We start from the raw sequence: 23,262 nt of genomic DNA on the forward strand, positions 1-23,262 counted from the left end.
ATAATGCACCTACACAAATAATTATTTGATTCGATTTGGAGGTCCGTACAGGGTTTGTGATTATTTATGTATCCGAAATAGTTCTTTGCAACAATTTGTTTTTCCTCAAAATGGAAATTGAGGATTATATTTTTCGGTACAACTTGCAGAAGGAACTTTAATGAAAGTTTAAAATTCAGCATTATAACTTTAAAATTAAAACATATCAATCTCTTAACTGATAGTAAATTCAATTTGACAAATTTCATTTTCAGGTGGCTAGATAGGTCATAGAATCGGTTTTGAAGACTGAAACTTTTCAAACATCTTTTTTTTCATCTAAACATAACGGATCATCCAAAGTATGAGATACCCTAGTACACACGTTAAGATCATTATAGTTTATATAAATCTTTACTTTAAGTATATTTTTATCATTTATATTTACAAAAACAAGAATTAATATTATTTATTTCGATTTGCTGTTTAAGAAGGATGTTCCTTATAATTTCATAGATAACGATGTCCAATGTTCAATTCTAAGTATTTACTTTCTGAGTTTCAATTTGACTGTGAAGTTAAAATTATAGTTATTATTATATTAATAATTGATATTTCAACCTTAAACCTCAAACTGCGAAGATCTCCTTATCCTATTCAATCTTCAAAGCTCGACAACTCAACAAATCAATCGGGTTTTGTATTTATCAACAACTAAAAAACATGTTTTATTTCGGGAGGGTCTTGAAACCCTGTTTTTACTTCCATTCGTTAGGATCCAAAATCCTCCCAGATTTGAAGATGGTTAATTGTTACAAAGAACCGATTTGCTTCATGAAACATAGTGAACGAAGCACAAGTGAAGGGTAAAAGTGAGCACAGACAAATCTATGACTGTGATAAGTCATTGAAATATTTAGATTTATTTAATATTATATACCATATTCAGAAATATATACAGACTCTCATGTACGAGGTCCCTATCTCGATCTAGTTCTATAACTCTAGTACAATGTTCTCCATGGCCTCTTGATGAAGAAATGAACTGCATATTAATGTCAATGATTCTTCATAACGGACCATAGTAGTAGTATTCCGTGATTCCTTCAAAATACTTTGAAACCTACGTATTGAAGTTGGAAAAGTTGTGATTGGATGTGAAGGAGATGATTGATAAATTCTAAAAATATATATTATGAGTTCCAGCATGATCTTATGAATGATGATGACTATTTTAACTTGAAGGATTCAATCCAGATTTGAGCTTGAAGCAGAGAAGAGTAAGTGATGCTGGAGAAGAGGTTAGGGCCCGAGCAATTTGTTTATAGTTATTGTTTACGTAGATTTGAATTGTGAAAAGAGGAAGGGAAGAGAAAAGGGGATGATGAAATTGACGATTGTCGTGGATAGTAAGGAGTAGGAACGAGTACTAATAGACGATGAAGAAAAGGAAGAGCAATGACGGGATTTATTTGTATTTCCGAAAGTATAAACAATATCAACGGATTGGGATTCCATTTTCACTTACTATTAAAAATGTATCATGACGTCATTTCAATTTCCATAAGCATCATAAATCATTCGTATCCGTCTCACATTCATCACTCATCTCCAGTGCTTACAGCCCACTGGCAAGCCCTTCCTCTTAAGCCCTACACAAAAACTACTAACTAGTATTAAAACATTAACCGTATTATGTCACTAAATAACCTTCTTCAAAGTGGGAATGAAATGTACGGGAATGAATTTAATGTGAAGTGAAATTACTAAGAACCAAGAGACAGGGGATGAACTTGATGGGGATGAATTTGATGGGAATGAAATTACCAGTAACGGTAGGATATAGGTAAGGTTGATAGTTTTGGTAAGAATACAAAAGTGTGCGAGGAGAAGGGGAAAAAATACTAATGGCATCATTGATTAAATAATATACATCTTCCTCTATCAAGAACGTGATCCATTCCCGCCTTTATTATTCAATATTAATATAATATTAGATGCTGATAGTTGATAGAGAACTGAATAAAATGCCTAAAATAACGTCGCCTTCTGTCTGGATTTCTGAAAATGGAGGCCCAGGAATTTGGAAAATACTTAAGGGATGAGAAACAGATGGCTTGTCGGATTTGTCGATATAAATGTGCCTTTAGTCCCCTGTCTAGAATTACACGCCACTAATTATACTTATCTCATATCAAGAGTATGGATATTATTCTAAAAAATCAAGTTAATGATGAATACATCAAGTCAGCCTTTAACTCTGATCTCACAAAGATGCTCATTGTATGTAATATAACCTTATCCATTGCTAATCATCCTACGTTCAAAAAATTTATGGAGAAATACACGGGTAAATTCTTCCCTTCCCGAAAAACCATCATTAATTAATGAAGGATGTTGGTAATTGTGTCATTTATAGAAAATTACGAAATGGAACTCTGAATTTTGTACCATCTAACAGTAAGTATTCTTTTTTTTTTAAATCTAATCATAAAATATGATTCTATTTTAGCTAAGATTATCAAAAATTATGATACACAACTCATTAAATGGAAAAAAAATAAGTGCTTAAATGGTTACAACAACGGGGTTAGTAGCTTTGGACGGTTCACAACTAGTTTGTCTGACATTAGTTTCTTCACTTAATGACTTGGGTATGATCATTAGGTTTTCCAATATTACATAGTCAAGAAATATTACTTTTTTTATCACTTAAGGATTAGCTATGGTTGATAAGCTCCCAGAAATGGTGTTCAGAAAACTCATAAAAGGCAAAAACAACTGCTTAAATGGTCACAACAACGGGGGGAGTTACATTGGGTGTAGCATTATAATTAGCAATTGTGCGTATCCTTCATGAAAATAGTATGTTGTTATATAAGCATAAATATGTTTTTTATGCTCTTAATAAGAAGTAATCTCGCCGGGCATTACTGCATAATTAGCTTTTGCACTAAATCTTTATGATGGATTTAATTCTAACATTTTTTTTATTAGTATATTTATTGTCTAATTTTATGATTTTGGCATTTACTTTATTATTAATAATTATTTAGATCTCATCCGTTGAGATATATCTATCATGTGCACAATTGCATATAGCAACTTCCACATTATAAAAAAAGGGTGATGATCTTTTTTATTAAATTCCACGTCTGGCTTGTGTTTAGCAACTTAAAAGTATGACATATTTAACTGAATTCATGTCAAAACAAGAAAATATTATTTGGATCAATCTATTATTTCAATATTCTGTATTTATAATCTATTGTTATTATTAGTTATAGGATTCTAGCTCTTTATTTTTGTATATTTAACATAAATGTATGATGGTTTATTTTTTAGTATGTAGATTATATTTCATTAAAGCCTTCTTTCTAAAATTGGAACTTCAAATATATTTCGAAATACTCTACTTTGTCGTTTTATTAGTTATTATTCTGAGAATATAGTTCAAAAGATTATTAATCTTTGAATAATAATGTAGTTAATTTATAACGAGGATTATGTATTGATATGTTAGTTTCCAAACAGAAAGGGATAGAAAACTTCATACAAACTATTCATTACTCATACTCCAATTCAAGAGTTTAGAAGGTTCAAAATAACGTAGTTTAAAATAATAGCAATTTATTGAGCCGGGATTAAATAAAAGTGCATCTATTTACGCACGGAGTTGAATGGAATTTGGAAATAAAAAAACGTGTTATTCTAATAATATGAAATATTCCCCCATTAATAATATAATTAATTAATTGGAATGAAAATAATTCTTATATTTGGTGCAGAAATAAAATCAATTGGAAAAATCAGAAAGATTGTATCAATTTTCTATATCTACATTTAAGAGATTAAAAAGTTTAAAATAATATAATTTTTAGTATCTATGTACATTTAATTCCCATGAAGTAATAATTATGGCTGATGAGTGATCTGGGAGTCATATGTATTTACTCACGGAGTCGATTTAAAACTCAGATAATATGCATATTTATCTATTATTTGGAGTTGCAAATTTCAAAATAGCTGCGGATTCGGAGGCAGGATCTCTTAATATTATAAATCCAACCTCAAGGAACTATTAAAATCCTACTCTAGAAATTAAATTTAAATTCTGAATCTTTAAAATAGTAAATAAACATAAACCATTTCATTATAACTAAACAAATCAAAAAATAAATTATTCGTAATTAATAGTTTCAGTTTGGAATAAGATTTTGTGATCTTGGCTCTGAATCTAACCATTTATATTATGCGACTCAAAATCCATTTTACTCAATGTGCAAATGCACTCGACCCTTTCGAGTTTATGAATTGATCCCATTAGTATCCTAAGATCAATTGCACAATAATATTTCATATCAATTAATTATTTGAAGGAAACTAACAACAAAATGATGTTGTAGAAACACGAACTGAAGTTTATACTGTATCTTTGAAGTACAAATTCATTGGTTTCATAATATTTTGAACATTTATGTCAGAAAAACCTTCAATATTGTAGCCTAACAATTGTAAAAAGATCACCAATTTGAATTTATCCCCATTTTCCTCTGAATGGAGGTTGTACTTCTGAGGACTTTTTCTTTGGGGTTCTTTATTTGGAGATGTTTCTTAATACTCTAGAAAAATAATTTTTTACTGCCAATCCTCTACTCCACTTTGTAGATGGGGAGTTCACCAGTGCAACATATCTCAGCTCAAGAGCTTCTCTCGGTCCTATAGTCATTTGGTAAAAAATCTTGGCTCTCAATTATCTCCAAACCTGAAGATGTTTTGTCCATATCCCAAAAATCTGAGGAAAATTTCCCGAGCTTTCGTTATTTTTCATCAGCTAGTTTACTTGGCATCCAGATATCCCAATCAGAGGAGAATAGCATTCTAGAAAGCCAGAAAAATATTCTGAGATCTCCTGAAATTTCTTCAACCTGCTATCAAAATTATAGTTCAAATTTTATAGACAAAATTAAACTGTGGAATAAAAAGATTATTTCAAGAGTAGTTCACATGCTCAGGTCTGTCCCCTTCTCTACTCTAACCAAAAGCAAGATGACCTCATCAGACAAATATTTCTTTGTAACTCGAAAAGATCATATATATCCAAAACTAGGCTCCAGACGTCTATCCGTGAATGAGACCTTGGAATTACGAATGTTGAATCTTTCTGGAAAACTTTAAATTTATCGTGGCAATGAAGACTAAGGGGAAGTGGAGAACTCTGAGCAAAGAAAAAAAAGTACACATTTTTGGAGGACACGGGTAAAAAAATCGAAGAAAGAATATTCATAGGTCTGGAGAAGTTGTTTTCTACAATCAAAAATGATAATGTATGCTGGGAAAATATGATTTTGTCATGGAATTCTGTAATGAAAAGGTGTTTCAACTTCTCAGTGATGATGAACCTCCAAACTTTAACACAAGGATCAACAGTAGAGCAAGATTTATAGAAATACAAGGTTATGCCATAATGCATGTATGACTGATGTTTGACTTCCACCACGCTTTTAATATTGACGCCATAGTAGATGATTGGTTGCGTGTTTTGTCAATATCTGCTCATCAGTCGGTACGATACATTAAATTGAAAATTCTAGTAATAGTGACGTCTTAAACTATGAGTGGTTGCGTGTTTTGTCAAAATCTGCTTGTCTTGCCAAGCAGTACGTACAACACATTAGACTGAAAATTCTAGGAAGCTCGGTTACATGATAGCCTATATTAACCTAGCAGTAGAGAAGAATTCTTCTATCACAGAGGAATGACCTCCAGAAGTCAACTCTTGCAATCAAAACCAGAACATCGTCCACAATCATTTTTGATTGCCTCAAGATTGGCGATGACGAAGCTAGAAATACCAAATGAACATGGTCCGTTCACTCCATTTTACATAGCATTTGAGGCTCTTCCCTGCAAATCTATTAAAAACGAGATTAATACGCATTTTGAGTCTAACCTCTCAGAGACGATAGTAAAAAGAAGAATCTAGCACCGTGGAGAAGAGGGAAACAAACATTTGTTTTAGATTGGTGGTAAGCCATAATGAAGAATCTGTATACCAACTCGAGTCAAAAATGGCTCAGATACAGATTCGCTACCTCCAGCCTTTATACAAACAAGTCCAAAAAGAACGGAACGGAGAGGACATGTTCCTTTTGTGGTAAAGAGCAGGAGACCACGCTAGATATATTTTATGAGTGGGATATGACAACTCCATTCAGAAGCAAAGTCTAGGAAATTTTCCTTAAAGAGTTCGGTTTAACTCCAACGAAGGCATACTGGATGTTAGCTATATCACATAGTGGTCTCCACTCCTTAAAAGTGGACTTCATTCTCACTAAAGCCATCTCCATAATTTATGCAGCAAGGTGCAAAGGTCTACCCCTATCCTCAAGTATGGTCGATGACATCAGGAGGGGCGTTGACTTTCTTTGGGGGCTGTAGAAGATTAATATTATATGTCCATATAGACTTACACAAACCATAATAATTATATTATTGTTCCGACTGGAAGGATGTATAATATATTAAGTTTTGTCTCCCCTCGTTTGCATTTTCTTATGACTTCTTTTATTATAAGTTTTATTTTACGAAATTTTGTGAACATATTTTAATTTGTTTTTACAGATATTATAGGGGGGAAAAAGTTATTATTATGTTGAAGTATATGTGTACAAAAATAAAATACAATTTAAAAAAAGGAAGTGAGCTCCATATTTAATTTTTGGTTAATTTAGTTTATTTTCTGAAGTTTTCTTTTTGCTTGGCCTTTCTGTTCAGGGATTTTTATCTGGAGAATGAGACACCTTTTTAATAGCGACTCAAGAACAAATTTATAAAAGGTACGCCGTTGTGTTTGGGTTTAATAACTCAATATGTCCTCTGTTGTATGATAAATCCATTAATTTTCATGTTCCTCATTCGAAGGCTATAAATTTCAAGACTATGATTTGGCTAAAGAAGTTATTTTTTTGTTTCATATCAAATTTAATAAGGGAAGAAGAAATCTTTATGGTTTCAAATAAAACTTTTCAATTATAATAGCAAATTCAAAATTTTACATCATTCATATCCAAAAATATGAATGTAAGTCTCAAACCTTATAATGTGCATACTTAGTACATTTATAAACGGCTTTAAGTGTTATCAGTCATTTGTGTTTTTAAAGAAGTCTTTTTTAATAATTATATTGACATGACTACAAGATCTAAACTATAAACATACAAATTAGTCATTTTTACTTTTTATTATTAATATATTTATCCATTCTACTGTTATGAAAATACAACTATATGTGCCTGATCTTCATACAATATTTAAAAACTTCGACAAACAGGTTCAAATAAAAATTTGCCTTGACTTCAATAATCAAATATTGTCAATAAATATATGCCCATTAATTTATCAATATTTGATGTAATCTGGAATATAGTAAAATGAAGTTTGGTACTGTCGTAGAAGTATAGGGAGAGCAGAATTATGTATTTAAAAAAAATTATTATTCAATTTCCAACTGTTTGATTCTTCATTTTTTATTGTGATCAATGTCAACGATTAAAAACCAAAAATTGACTTCCTTGCTGAAATGAAACTTAACAGTATAATGAAATGTTTAAAGAGCCTTACGTGAGGCTTTATTTAACTTAATTTTACTCTTGGATAAGAGTATACAATCCCTTAGAAACTGGTATTATATGGGATAAACTATCTACTGGTTTAATAAGTTCATCTATTTAATATTTACATAATTGGTGATAACTTGAACTGTTGGTTTTTATCTCATTCTTCCCACACAAAAGAGTTTATTTAAACATGGTCCTCGAGATATTCCTGTCTATTTAAAATTCGAAATAATCTTCTAAGAGTTACGGAAGGAGAAGATATGGAAGAGGTATCTTTGCAATTATTAATTTGGAGTGATGTAGGACTAGCACTAACCTGTGAAATAGTCGTTCGTATTTACTTTGTCGAACATTTCTGTTGTGAAGTATATTTCCGGGAGTCGTTGACCATGAAGGAAGGGCCAAAACATTTGTTGTTTTTCTATTATAATTAAATATACGCTTGTGAGGAGTGCAATTGGTACAGTACACAAGAGTGATTTGATTGCATGAAGAGCTTCCGGTAAAACCTTCTCCCATTGTTCTTGCTTTAAATCATTAGTTTTTAAATTAAGCAGTATTGTCTTCCATATTATTCCATTGTAGCGTTCTACTTGTCCGTTTCCTCTAGGATTATACGCACTCGATCAACTTGTAGCAATTCCTTTCTTTGTTAAAAAATCCTTTAATTCAATCGACATAAAGGCCTTGTGTGAATTTGTTTATAATTCTTGAGTTATCGATAACAAGTCGCTTTTTTTCCGTTCGTTCGATGTGACCAAGACTTGGGGTCTCTAAAGTAAACAAATATTTTCTATAACATCGTTAGACCATAATTTTTGTACTTTTTCCATAATAAATTCTTCATCTTCTTTAGTATAACTCTTAGACCTTACTGCTACAGGATAACAATCAGGAATAAGGTTGGTAAAGAGTGTCGGAGAAGGTACTTCTACCACAGGTAATGCAGCACATATCGATAAAGGAGTATGAATTCCTTTGAAAGGAAAAGTAACCTCCGAATGTAGTCTGAGGAAGTTATGTACGAGGATACAATCACTATACAAATCTTTTAATACTTTAGCAGAAACATCTCTATACAATTCTTTCCCCAGGGTTATAGTGACGAGACACGTTCCCCTAATTTTTGATGATAAAGTAGTAGACCTCATTGTTACTTCACTATTCATTTCAATTATTGGCTATCCTCTTTGCCTTGATATTCCTTCTTGGATGAAGTTGCCCGTACTCCCAGTATCAATTAAAGCAGAAATAGGATAATTGTTTATGAGAATGTCTATAATAGCCAATTTTAGACAAGTGGGAGATTTTGTAGTAGTAGCAAGTATTAGTGCTAAAGTACTGTGTTGCTTAGATTTGCATGTGGACAGGCCACCTAGCCCCAACAAATTATCCCGTCCAACTATCCCTTACATCTTTATCCCCCATCATTTTCTATTTTTATTATTGAGAAGTACAGTTAGTAAATGATAAAGGGCCAAAGTAATAAGTGAATGTCATGGTTGTTTGGAGCAGTTGTGGAGAAATAAAACTTTCAAGTTCGAATCAGAAAGTAATTATGAGTTCTATAAACCATCAAATTTTTAATACTAGAATAAATAAAAATTTCACTTAAAACTTTATCTTGATTGTTTAACCATAGGCATGATATATAAGATGCAATAAACATTTATAATAATGCCTAATCTAATTTCCTTAATCCCATAACAAAAAAAGTTGGCAAAACATGAAGTTTTAGTAGGTTATATATACATTGAATTTAGGGATGAAAGAGTATGCATATGATGTTATGATAAGTGTCTGAGAAGGATTTTCGGATAACTCCTTAAGTACGGTGAAATAGAGTCATGCATATCCAAAATAAATAGATTCATTATATCTAATTTTTAATATATGGGTTTCAACATCACAAAAATCAAATAGATCATCCAAAATCTTCTCAAGTAATATCAACGGCATATTTGTAATGGAAAGATTCAAAATACTGACTTAGATGCATATAATTATTATCTCGTATTTGATGAGATATATTAAAACTTCATATTACGAGTATTAGAAGAGACGTAGAATATCCGTCTTTGTGACCCCCATGATTAGAAAACTTGAAGGTCCAAAGTGTTAATGTATTCATTTATCAATAGAGGTGCTGGATAGGATTCGAAACTTGCGATTCGAGTCGATCTCACTACCAAAGACTCGCAACTCGAATTTGACTGTATGTAGATATAATTTATTCTAAAATCAAGAAAAGCATTAACACTATGTGTTTTATATATACGTATGTTACCCCTTTGTGGAGTACTTTAGTATTAGAGTACCAAAGTAATATATGTATAGATGAGGGGTGAAGGATAGAACAGAGACAAGGGAAGAAGTCCCAAAATAAAGAACTATAAGAATATATTACATGGTGTCAGAAGTGTGATAAAGTATCCTGGATAATAGAGGAAGAAGCAGTGACGTATACCTAGACTCCAAATAGGGCTATGAACCCATTGATACCGCCTCCAGCTCCTCTGGTAGTGAGAGGGGATACTGCCTATAATTGGAAACAGTTCAAAATGAAGCTTGATATCTATATGAACTGTTTTCAAGATATTAGAGATTCTGATAAGGCATCGATATTCCTTTCAACAGTACGACAGGAGGCGTTGGAGATATACAGAGATTTTGAACTATCAGACGCCGAGAGATTTAAGTACAAGGTGGTCATGTCAGCCAATTGTGAATTTGCGTCTCAGCGGGAGAGAAACTTGAGAGACAAATTGGGGTTTTCTCTATACCAGACTCGCAAGAAGATTTAAAAAAGACACTGCTGTCTAGGGCAGAACTGACCTTAGATCTATCCCTAAAGGAAATGAGACTTTATGAGAAAAAAAACAATTAAGGTCAATCAGGTGCGTGTCCCAGGAGATGGACAGTCTAAAAATGGATAAGACAAAAAGTTACGGAGAGAAAAGAGTGCTTTGTAGATGGTGTGGAGCTAAGGAACAGTACAAGCAAACAGAACGTCGAGCTCAAAAATACAAGGCAATACAAAGTGTGGAAAGGTGGGACACTACGGAAGGATGTGCTGGAGATACCAGGTTAAAAACAGAAGAGTAGAGGAGGTGATGGATGAAACACCAGATATTCGAGATATAAACACTTTTCCGCAAAAGTTTTTTCTAAATACTATTGAGGAAGAAAAGTGTGGTACAGCATGGTACATTATCATGTTGGCCAATGGGATACCTGTCAAAGTAAAGGTAGATACAGGAGCTAATGTTCCGGTGTTTCCGAAAAAGCATATATAAGGACACTGAAAGTAAAAACAATGGAAAAAGTGGGACCAGAAAGAGGTCCAGATGGCAATTTAATAGAAATGGAAGGCAAATCGTGGATTGAGTTTGAATGTGGAGAAAAAAAACTAAAGGGAAGAGTAATTTTTGGAAATGTAAAGAGACGACTACTGGGATATAGCGTAATTATGGGTTTAAGATCAATTAAAAAAACTATTGATAATTTGGAATTTTCGAGTATTCCGGGGGAATATAAAATAGAACTAAGGAAAGAAGCAATCCTATGGGCCGAATCGGTAGGAAAGAAAGTTCCAATAAATGTGTATGATTTAGTAAAAGAGGAAATATAAAAATTAGAAAATTATGGTATCATTGAAAAAGATATTGACCCAATAGATTTTTGTTCCCCTATTGTAGTTGTAAAGAAGGCTGTGGGAATACATTTATGTGTGGATTATCAAAAACTGAATAAATATATTTGGATTCCTAGGTATCCAATAGGTTCGTGTCACAGCATAATAGCTCAAATAAAAGGAGGTTATTTTTCAAAATTGGATGCAGTCATGGGATTCAATCATATTTGTTAAGAGGAAGAGAGTAGTCTCCTCACTACATTTATCACCCCCATAGGGAGGTATAAATTCAATCGTCTACCGTTCATAATTTCGAGTGGACCAGAGGTTTTCCAGGCGAAACTGTGCCAGCTATTAGATCTTATTGAAGGTGTGCATGTACATATCGATGATATTTTGATCACTGGGATTGATAAGGAGTCCTACGATACCAGGCTAAATAATGTACAAGATATTATACAGAGAAATAGAGTCCAGCTGAATGAGGATAACTGTATCCGATGATTTACTAAAGTAAAATTTTTGGGCTACGTGGTATCAGTAGAGGGAATCAAGGTTGATCCTGGAAGAATAAGAACAATTCATGAGGCAAGAGCACCGACAAAAAGAGGAGAGTTGAGATCATATTTGGGAATGGTAAATTAAATTCGCAAAGTTGGTTCCTAATATAACGGAATAGACGATACAAATTCGTGCTTTATTAAGAAAAAAAAAAATGTTGATTATGTATGGGACAAGCTGCATGAAGAATGTTTCAAGAAAATACAAGGCGAACTTTCGAAAATAGACTCGTTGGGAAGATATGACAGAAAGGAAGAGCATCGTGTGAATACAGATGTGTCCAGTGCCGTATGTCAGGAAGATTTTTCGGTCTGCTTTACAAGGGTGAACGGTTGATTTTCAGTGGTGAACGTGGGATATTTAAACAGGGCAAATGCTACAGCATAGATTAAATCTTGCAAAAATATCGTCCAATGGACTGTCTGACCATTATTTTCTTCAGGCAAACATTGGGAAAAATAAAATGAAAAGGAAAAACTCTAGACGGAAAGTCAATGCCGACCTATTCATAAAGGAAGGAGTATAATGGAGTATAAAATGCACGGTGCAAGAATGAGAGAAAATTTTTGAACTATACAATTAAGTCAAACAATTTAAACCTCCTTAAATATTTTTAAAATAATAACGGATGAAGATAATGAACGAGATTATAATATACCATGAAACGGTTACATCGACAGAAAATAAATTATGTTAATAAGTCTTGATGTTCTTAACTCACATGTATACGTGGTGATGTGTTTGAAAAAAATGAAGAAAAAAATGCATGTGTTCTTTATCATGATTAGAAGAAGAAGTTTTTCCTCTCTTTCCTTGACGCAAAGGTGTCAATCAAACTGTCCATGTCTTCATGGAGCACCTTGTCCACCATCACCATGTCCATGTTCAAGAGGGTGAGGGAGGAGAGCCTCTCCTGGTCCATGGTGGTCCTCATGTGGTTCTTGAGCCTTCTGAGACAGGAGAATGACCACTCCGCCTCACAGCTGCTGATGGGCATTAGGCCAGGATACCGATCACCTTGTATAGCTCCGGGATCAGGCAGAACACTCCCGAGCTTATTAACTCCGCAGCAATTTGTGACGAAACCATGTCTTCTGTGTCAATATCTGCCTAGAGAAACATAAATTTTAAACATATAATGCAAAATGAAACATTATAATATTAACCTTGAATTGCTGGAAGATTGCATGGTCTGACTGGAGCTGCTCGAGTTCAAGTCTGTAGTGCTTGGCGACACGCTCAATGACACAGGTCTCCACTTCACTGTCATTGAGGATTGCAATGAAATCCATTGTGATGTTTGTATCGTCGGTGGCAAATCTGCTCTCAAGCTCTAATACAATCTTATTGATTGCAACATCGAAATGTGTTTCACGGAAGTAGGATTCAGTTGTTCCTTTCCACTTTATTCTCCTTGGAATCTTCGCCTCCTTGAATTCCAAATCAATTGAGTCCTCCTGGTCAAATACTGATTTCATCTCAGACGACTTCAACTCAGCAAGTTTCCAGATTGATTCAAAGATTTTCTCATTCTTAAGATCTTCAAGAGTCCTAATCACTAGGTTGACGTGTTTCCAGGCCTTTGTTAGGTCAACCTTTCTGCCTTGAAGTTCATCTGACAAGCTAGATGTGTGTCTGAGGAGTGTCTTCAACAGTTCAATGCCGAAAACAAATCGTGACTAAAGATGCTGTTGAGCAGAGAAGTTGCTGTTGAACTCGACGTATCTTTATCTTTTCTCATTAATGAGGGTATTCTGACCATCCCTAGAGATACAGCGTTTACAGCATCGTAGCGGAGACTCCAGCGGGTAGCAGACTGGTTCTTCAGGGTCATCACCTTGGCATGCTCCTCATCTTTACTTGTTATCTTCACCGACTTGTAGATTGCTGACCTCTTTGGTGACCCTTCAATGAAGTTGTATAAAATTTGTACTGTCCCCATTGTATTTCTCAACAGGGTTATATCTGAGAGAAGATCCTTGACTACAAGATTGAGGACATGGGCGTATCAGTGGATGTAGACACACAGTGGGGCTGCTTCCTTCCACCTGGTGGCAAGAGCCTTCTTGCTGCCGGATATGTTGGAGGCACCGTCCGCGGCCAGGAAGACAGTGCAGGCGGGGTTAAGGCCGAGATCCTTGACAGCCTCGTGAAGCTTCTCAAACAAATATTTGCCGTCAGTCTGGGTAACTTTTACAAACTTGAGGAAGCTCTCTTTCTTGATGCCTTCACTCGTCAGATATCCCAGTGACAGACTGAACTGCTCCGTGTTTGACATATCTGATGTCTCATCAACAATCACAGAGAACCAGTAGTCATCATCACCGGCACAAGTCTTGACATCTTCAATTATATTTTCCGTCACTTTGGATGCTATAATCTTTATCAGCTCATTTTGGATGTCAGGTGAAGTCCATTTGGCAAAACCTGCCCCAGCTGAACCAAATTTTTTGACTTCGGCCTCCAGTTTATCTTTGAGAATATGATTGTCGTGTGAACGCAGGGACAAAAGCTCCAAGAAGTTTCCTCGATTGTTTTCATTAGATTCCGTCAACTTTTCCATTGTTTCGGAATCGCCCCTAAAAGCCAATCCTTGCTTTGCAAGGAACCCAACAGTTTGGAAAAGATACCTCAAATAAGCTCGCCACTTCACGACTTCCTCAGCATGTTGAGACTGAACATGGCCGAGAACCGAGGTATTCTTTCTCTTGATGTGAGGAAATTGATCCACTTTTCCATCGACAGTTTGTGTTTTTTGTTGTTAGAATGAACTTTCAACGAGGAACTGTTTTTCCATGTTTTGAACTCAAGTTTCCCAAGGTTGGAAATGGAAAATTTGGATCAGGCAAAACACTTGGCTGACTTTTCAACCTCGTCATAGTTCTAGCCACAGGAACTTACGGAACCAATCATATTGAAAGTCTCTGGAGTATTTGTCATCTATCTGAGGACTGTATGTTTGTAACTTGGGCTGTAGAGGATGATCTCTCTCGACTTTAGGCACAGTTTCCCGCTCAGTCTCCACTCTGGTTCTGGTCTGGATGTCCTTCCACTTTGGCTCCCGCCCGGTAAGTATCGGATCACCCAGCTGGCTCGTGAAGACGACAGGGTACTCTGGGCCTCCATCCACAAACTCCATCTCCTCAGTCTTGCTCTTCTCACCTCCCTGGACATTGTTGCTAGTCTCAGAGTCCTCTGCAGAGGGAATATTGTTGTTGTTGACTACAGAGAGCTGCTCGGGAAGAAGATTTGTCCGATATCGAGATTAGGAAGTCTTATTCCATGAGAAATCCGTCCCTGGGGTAATTTGATGAGTCGCCATTTTTTTCTGTGTCTGCAGTAACTTTCTCTTCAGCAGAAACGGACTTTTCAGATCTTGGTTCAGGAAGTAAGGCCTCAACTGGAGCAGGGTCATCGGGACAGGAGGAGGCAGTGACTGAGGATGAGGATGTAGCAGAGGAAGTTTTCTTAACAGCAAAGTTCAATGTTTTCTGCTTCTTATGATCAATTTTTACTTGATACTTGCAGCTGGGGTCATTCTTATAGAGTTTAACTTTGTGATCATTAAAGTTGTCCTTCTGTATTTCCTTCTGACAGATAGAACAAATCACCAACTCTCTGTTAAAATGCGTTTTCCGCTTCCCGTGATACATTTCTGATAATTAATAAATTACTGCAACAATCCACTCTAAAAAGTACATAACTATTATTTATGTCCCTTTTAAGCAGTAATAATTTAATTTATCTTGTATTCAATGAAACAAATTCTCACGCTCTTAAATATTTCACGAGTACTCCATACGAAAAATGTTGTGTGCGTTTTTTTTTTTTTTTGGCTGTAAAGTACTTCACATTTGCAACCAGTAACGTTAAACGTAATATCTAACTCAAATATCCACTCAATGTGAAGTACTTTAAATCCATACGAAAAATGTTGTGTGCGTCTTTGTTTTTTATTTTTGGCTGTAAAGTACTTTTGAAATAATTGCAGTAATTTATTAATTATCAGAAATGTATCACGGGAAGCGGAAAACGCGTTTTATATTCAAAGGTTCAATCATTTATATTTATAAAATGACAGGCAATATTTGAAAGAGATATTACGGTAAATTACAGGATTTGAATTCAAATTTCTGCGATGAATTGAGATACCCGAGAGTGTTAACTGTAGTTTAAAACCTCCGTTTTATCTATCTGACTTAATTTGGCCCCAATATTGTCTTAGAGATATAATTTATTAATTCTAAAAATGTGCCGGTGAATTTTGGATACTTTAAGTACAATTTGTGGTGCCTCCAAAGGATTAATCAGAATCATTTTTTCATTTAAATGAACTATAATTTGTTGGAAAATGTATTCCATGTTCAATTTTGAGAAAAATTATCTAGCTTCCTTTTGGGTGGACGTGCTACAAATATGTAATTTTATTATAATGACTCAGTACTATTATGAGTTGGTCATAAGTTACATATATATAATAGATTTTAATAATTAATTATGACTTAATTCATCTATATTTACATACCTATATGATTGGTGGACGGTTGAGTAAGGTTTTTTTTTTTTGGTCCGCTGAAGCAGACAAAGCGCAATACTGACGTACGGCCCTGTGCACATGGTTTAGGTGCAGTGCTGTACCAGAAGAAAGGAGAAAGAGGGATCCCCATTTCGTATGCAAGTTGGACTCTGACAGAAACTGAGAAGAGGTATGCTCCTCTGGAAAAGGAAGCTCTGGCAGTTGTTTGGGCTTGCGAATATTTTACCAAAATTATTTGGGGAAGAATTTTCAAATTGAGACGGTTCATAAGCCATTAGAGTTTATGTTGGGAAGTAGACCATTGGCTGATTTGCCTCTAAGAATGCAGAGATTTAAGCTACGTATGGAGAGGTACGATAATGATATTAGGTACATCCCAGGAGAAACGCAACATATAGCGGATTTTTGAGTACAAGAGGGAAGGATGCCTGAAAGGATATTCATCCGTCGTCAGACAAAAGGATTGAAGTTGATATTAATTATATTACTATGGGAATAATCGATGGTATACGCAGCATCTGACAAGCGTTTAGTTGAAATAGCAAGGTTGACTATGGAAGATCCGGTGCTGCGGAAAGTTTTAGAATAGGTAGAGAAAGGGTGGCCTGAAAATATTACCTTGGAATTACTGTGTGGTATACTACATCGGTTGTATGAAGGACATTTGGGCATAAGTAAGACAAAGTTAAGACGAAGGAGCCGTATTCTGGCCGGGGTTGAATCGACAAATAGAACAGACGATATATTCATGTGCGCAGAGTTTGAAAGCAAGAGGAAGTTACCTTTGATACGTAGTGAATGGCCATGAGGACCATGAAAACTTGTCGTTTGTTATTTATTTATGTTTAAAAGAAAAGACTATGTTATAGTAGTGGACTGTTACAGTAGATACATCGAAATGTAAGAGCTTAATAGTCAAAGGTCTACATCAATAGTAGGAGTACTGAAGTCAGTATTTGCTGGACATTGTATTCCTGAGACGTTGGTTCCATACAATGGGCCATGTTTTGCAAAGGAGTGGGGGTTTAATCAGACTTTCTCATTTCCAAAACAGCATGGTTTAGCTGAAAGAGGCGTGCAAACCGTAAATAACTTTTTGAAAAAAAATCGAGATGTTGAAGACGCGTTACTGGCGTACAGGTCGGCTCCATTGCAAAATGGAGAATCACCTGCTCAGCTCCTCTTTAATAGGGAGGTCAGAACAAAGGGGCCATAGATTATAAGGAAGCCGGATGATGAGGAACTGAGAAAAATTGAGGAACAGCAACGAAAGGCTAGTGAAAATTATTATAATGAACATTATCGAGTGGTTCGAAAAATAAACTTGGAGAGAGGGGATATCGTAAAGGTAACAGACCTAAACAGAGAGGAATACATCGAAAAGAGAAATGAGAGAAGGGTGAGCGTAAGAATAGGAAAGCAAGCCTACGTCAGAACTCTGACACAAGTACGAAAGGTGGAGTTTTGAAGGAAGAAAAGATGGATTGTTTATATTTGTATTTCAAAAAAAAAATTATTTAAAAAAAAGGGTATGTTGTATATATATGTATGTTAACCCTAGCGGAGTACCTTAGTATTAGAGTACCGAAGATATATATGTATAGATGAGGGGTGAAGGATAGAACAGAGACAAGGGAAGAAGTTCCAAAATAAAGAACTATAAGAATATATTACACTATGGGCCCTATAATATATTTATAACTAGTGACCAGGGCCCTATAAGTAGAGTCACGTCACCGGGCTATCCGCTTTGACGATAGCTAACTTCCTCATGTGCTTGAGTCACATCCCAAAACATTCAAAATTTAATACTATGTTTTAGGTGAAGAACTCTACAAAGGCGATATATTTTGTTAAAATACTCCCAAGTATGCCCTCTTTCCGTGCGTCGTAGATTACAGGAATCGTTCTTGAGCTGAGGGAATGGCACCCAAACCCTTTCCAACATTGTTTAAATATCTAAAACCTAAAGTTCCAAGACTCACCAAAAACTTCAACAAATTATTTTTCACTCGGGAGAACAATGCTGATGCTAAGAAAATTTAATAATTAAGGAAATCTTTAGCAACTTTTTTATTTTGAATTTCAGGTAAAAAAGATCTCCACAATTTCAGGATCATATATACTGTACTCCTTATTTGGAACCTCCCACTTCCGAAAATAGAGAAATAGACTTCGTGGACATGAATCTAATTTCATCAACAATAAAAGATGAAACTTCTAATAATGATATATATATATATATTTGCATTAGTTACTTTATCCTTATAAAATAATAATTGTATGTATTACAGATATTTCTCCTGAGGTAAAACATCTAAAGGAAATTAATACTAACATACAAATCCAACTTGGAGTCTATGAAGCAGAAATAAAGGTATTAAAGAAGGTACACAGGAAGATGGATAATTGAGGATTGTTTTCAGTCTATACAAATACATAGTACACATGTTTCGTATAAAAGGGGCCTCAGCTCAAAATGTAGTATAGCCTATAGGAGCCCGTCAAGCTTAGTAGTGGACCTGGATCCATAATCTATACACACACCTTCCCTCTTTTATATACACCGTCTGGTGCCTAAAACCACTTCTACAGATCCATAAGAAGCTCTAAGCTATTTGGAACCGCTGCAATTGCAGAAAAAAAAACTCAGAAAATTGACTTATTCATTTAAGCTAATTTATTTTCTATATAGGAACAAAAGCATAAGAATCGAGACTGATAAGTAATTTATTGCGGTCTCGGTTCGACTTTTTCGGTTCCGGTTCTAGCTATTCAAGAACATGAACCACTAGACCGATAAAGGTACAACCTTGCTCATAACCAATAGGTATAATAGGTTTGTAAATTTGACTCTGTTAGAAAATTGTAATATCTGTATGGCGAATTAATTTATTTCAATTTAATGGATTTATGAGCCTAAAAAGAGGCATTGAATACAAAAAAGCAAACATGAAAAAATAAAATTTAGTGGGATCGATAAAAATGAATGTTCCCACGACATGCTGACAAAACCAGTAAATTTGATGTAAAAATATGGTTTCCCATCCCCTACGATTTGTTTCCAGGCATCAACTTCGTACATGCCCAGTTGCATTAAAATAAAGTACTTTATTTTAGTAATTTACTTTTTTACAAATATAATTCAATCATACTCAGTTACATTTTAATCATGGAGTTCATAACATCCTCACGGGGAGGCCTAAAGCTTTGTTATGAGGGCTTGATATATGTAAAGCAAAATAATTTAGCTAACCAAGTAACATCATAAGAGTGTGAATTGAGGAGGAACGCTTGTGAATGTAATGCCAAACTCAATATAAAGAATGAAGAGTTGGTGAAGTGGATCAATGATCACACTCATGCCACTAATATTGGGAGACCTGAGGTACAGACAATTTATCAATCCATTAGATGCCACACCATTAACAACATGGAAACCACCCAACAAATTATTTCACAAGAAATTGGAAATGTTTCAGAAGCGGCTGCAACACAGCTTCCAGCAATTAGGAGCATTCGGGAAATCCCTAATCCATTCCTATAAACTGTTGTGAGTTTATAGTTCCCAACAATTTAAAAGTCATTCAATCTGGTGAGGAATTCCTAATTTACGATAGTGGTCTTGGAGATGAACAAAGAATTATCATCTTCGTAACTAATCGAAATATGAAATTTTGAAGAGGTCTAAAAATTGGGTTTCTGATGGTACATTCAAAGTCGTCCCATCAATATTTTTTCAACTCCTGACCATCCATGCCCTATCTAATGGTTTTATGATAGCATGTGTGTTTGCCCTCCTCCCAAATAAGTGACAACGCACATCCCATTAGGGTGCTTAGAGCGCTGCATTCTCTAAGACTTAATTTATTACCACAAACATTGATGATAGATTTTGAAATGTCATCAATGAATGCATTCAAATTAATATTTCCAACATTAAACATTAAAAGCTGCTTCTTCCACTTGACACAATCTTTATGAAGAAAAGTTCAGCAATAAGGACTTCAAATTGAATATGTGGAAAATTCTGATTTCAGTCTTAAAGTTAGAATGCTAACGGCTTTGGCTTTCATACCACCAGAGGAAGGCATTGAGGCATTTGAAATTATTTACAGTGTTATGCCCGAAATATTAATCCCACCGGTTGATTACTTCGAAGATACATACATTGCCGCCTTCAACTTCATGGTCGATGTCAGCCCTCTTTTCCAATATTGATGTGGAACGTCCGAGACCGAATTGATGATCGTCTGCCTTGTACAAATAACCACGTTGAAGGATGGCACAATATTGCTAATATGATGGCTGGGGACGGGCCGCCTCCTCAAGGGCGAAAATACAAATCAATTAATATAAGATTTAAAAACATTGTCGAAAATTATAATAATTTAACTAAAATTAGAACTTTTAAGAGGCGTAGCTCTCAACATCCAGTTATAAATTTTATATTATGTCCATTTCTATTTTTTGTAGAATAAATTAGTATTTTTCACATTTTATTGCTTCATATTTTAGGTTTTTTTAATATTTAAAAGACTCACTTGTCTCTCTTCAGTCCACACAAATGAAATCAGCTATGAGACTAGGAATCTTACTTTGACTCACAAAAACCCAGGTAGTTCAGCTAATGTTGCAGAATTGAACACTTGAGGATTGAGTCGTTTGAGGTGATGATCCTTTGTCTTGAAGAAGATGACCACGTAGTTCAATACTGAGCCGTAAAAAGACTATTCTAGGAGGAGCACCAAGAAAACAAATTCTTGGAATACGAATGCGAACAGAAGACTAATTAGTAATTGACAATAGAGCTAACTTACAGCACTGCGTCGATATAGATGTTGAGTTCCATTATCTCCTTAAGGAGTTCTTCAAGTGCAGCCTACACAATTACTGCTATGAAAGCGAGGACATATAGAAATAAGACGTAGCACCTAAAGAGATCCAAATAAGTGTTGAGGACTAGGAAAAATGATATGACTCTTCGTAGAATGAATTGGATAAAATGTTTACCCAATTGTTCTAATAATAACCAGGGGAGTACAAGCTCCAATTAAGCAACTTGTTTGGTTTAAACATCATTTGTTATAAGAATTCCACTTGGTAGACTCATAGAAATTTTGCACAATTATAAAGATATAATATTAGTCGTAGTTGTAATATTTTCCTAACATCACTTGGTATTTTAGGCAACTCTTCCATTTTGGGATAATATTTGAAATCCTAAATTGTTTTTGAGCCAAAAATGATGAATTGACGTGATGCATACAACTCAAAATGTAAGAAGATATATGCTTAAGAGTTTTCTTGTGTAAAATTACAAAAAAAAGTATCGAACTAATCATTTAGACTGATGAATTTGGCCTTTAAAAATTAATTTCTACTTCAAATCATGTTTGTACAAGATAATGTAGTAATATTAAATCCTCCATTGATCTTTGACAGAGATGGAAAACTTCATACAGACTGTATCGATTGCTCATATTCCCAATTCTTGAGTTTACAAGCATAAAATAATGCAATTTTAAGTAATTACATTTAATTGAGCCGGGAGTTAGTAAAGTTTAATGTATTTACACACGGAGTAGAATGGATTTTTAACTATAATAAGTTTTGTTTAAATAATATGATATTCACCATTAGTGCTGCATTAATAATGTAATTAATTCCTTAGGATGAATAAGATTCTTATATTTGGCGCCAAAATGGAACTTATTGGAAGCATCAGTCAGACTACATCGATTTCCTAAAACCACATTCATGAGCTTAAAAGATCAAAATAATGTAATTTTTAGTAACTAGGTACATTTAATTCCCATGAAGTAATAATTAGGTCTGATAGGCTTTTTTTCTAACGGAGTCGGTTTGCAACACCAAGATTATGCATATTTATCTATGATTTAGAGTCACAAATTTTAAAATACCTGCAGATTCGGAGCCGGTATCTCTAAATATTATAATTCCAAACTCAAGAAACTATTCGAATCATACTCTAGAAATTAAATTTAAATTTTCAATCCCTAAAATAATCAAGCAGCATAAACAATTTAATTAAAAGTACACACATATAATAGTCAATTATTCTTAATTTATAGTTTGTAATAATATTTTGTGATCTTAGCTCTGAATCCAAACATATGAATTATGCGATTTCAAATCCATTTGACTTATTGTGCCAATATACTGTCTTTATGAATAAATCACATTAGTATTGAAAGATCAATTGAAGAATAATATTTCATATTAATTAGTTATTTGAATGAAACTTACTACAGAATGATCTTGTGCAAACCCAAACTCAAGTTGATACTTCCTTTTTGAAGACAAATTCATCAGTTTGAATAATAAATTCAATAATTTAGTTCAGTAAAAATAATATTTCACCCTGAATACAGAAATGAAATGCACATTAATTTGCTACAATATTATAGATACAATTATAATATTAAATACAATAATTTTTGGATATAGACACATAAAATTAATTCAAAATACATTTGACAATTTATTCGCTCTTCTATTTGCTCCAGGATCACTATGTTTCTTGCGTATTATACTTTCTTGGAGATTAACAGAGGGACTTTTAACTATGAAATTAGACGTTTTCTAACCTATCAATTTAAAAATCATCTTATAATGTTACTACGCACATAGCACTTAAAAACTACGTCCATTATATATTTTAGTCTTCCTCTACCGTTATTGGACTTACGAGATATTAGAAGAAATAAATTCCTCTATTTTCGTAATCATCTCTTTTTGTTCCAAATTATGGTCTTTCTACCTTTCAAATAAGCTATAACGTTATGAATTACATCAACAATATTAATTTTATTTGACCTCACAATAAACACAAGCTTTGATAATTGAAGCTTCTTATGATAAAGATAAGGGTAAAAAGTAAGCTCTTGCTCTAAGAACAACTTTTATTA

General features: G+C 34.2%; 3 long non-coding RNA genes across 4 annotated transcripts; 1 reads left to right on the forward strand and 2 right to left on the reverse strand.

The window, feature by feature from the left end:
- Nucleotides 1-374: 374 nt before the first annotated feature.
- LOC121116833 (uncharacterized) lies at nucleotides 375-1,333 on the reverse strand. 2 transcript variants are annotated; one of them, XR_005863953.2, is made up of 2 exons: nucleotides 608-1,333; nucleotides 375-549 (listed from the first exon to the last, which is right to left on the reverse strand). It is a non-coding gene; the product is annotated as an uncharacterized lncRNA (long non-coding RNA). The 2 variants fall into 2 exon arrangements; XR_005863952.2 differs by having other exon boundaries at nucleotides 601-1,333.
- Nucleotides 1,334-1,759: 426 nt separating this feature from the next.
- Nucleotides 1,760-3,392, forward strand: LOC139905129 (uncharacterized). The gene is made up of 3 exons (XR_011779624.1): nucleotides 1,760-2,439; nucleotides 2,492-2,633; nucleotides 2,697-3,392. It is a non-coding gene; the product is annotated as an uncharacterized lncRNA (long non-coding RNA).
- A 15,814-nt stretch (nucleotides 3,393-19,206) lies between these two features.
- Nucleotides 19,207-23,212, reverse strand: LOC139905130 (uncharacterized). Its single transcript, XR_011779625.1, has 2 exons — nucleotides 21,151-23,212; nucleotides 19,207-21,065 (listed from the first exon to the last, which is right to left on the reverse strand). It is a non-coding gene; the product is annotated as an uncharacterized lncRNA (long non-coding RNA).
- Between the last annotated feature and the right edge of the window lie 50 nt (nucleotides 23,213-23,262).

This window comes from Lepeophtheirus salmonis, chromosome 4, assembly GCF_016086655.4.
Source record: "Lepeophtheirus salmonis chromosome 4, UVic_Lsal_1.4, whole genome shotgun sequence".
Classification (NCBI taxonomy): domain Eukaryota; kingdom Metazoa; phylum Arthropoda; class Copepoda; order Siphonostomatoida; family Caligidae; genus Lepeophtheirus; species Lepeophtheirus salmonis.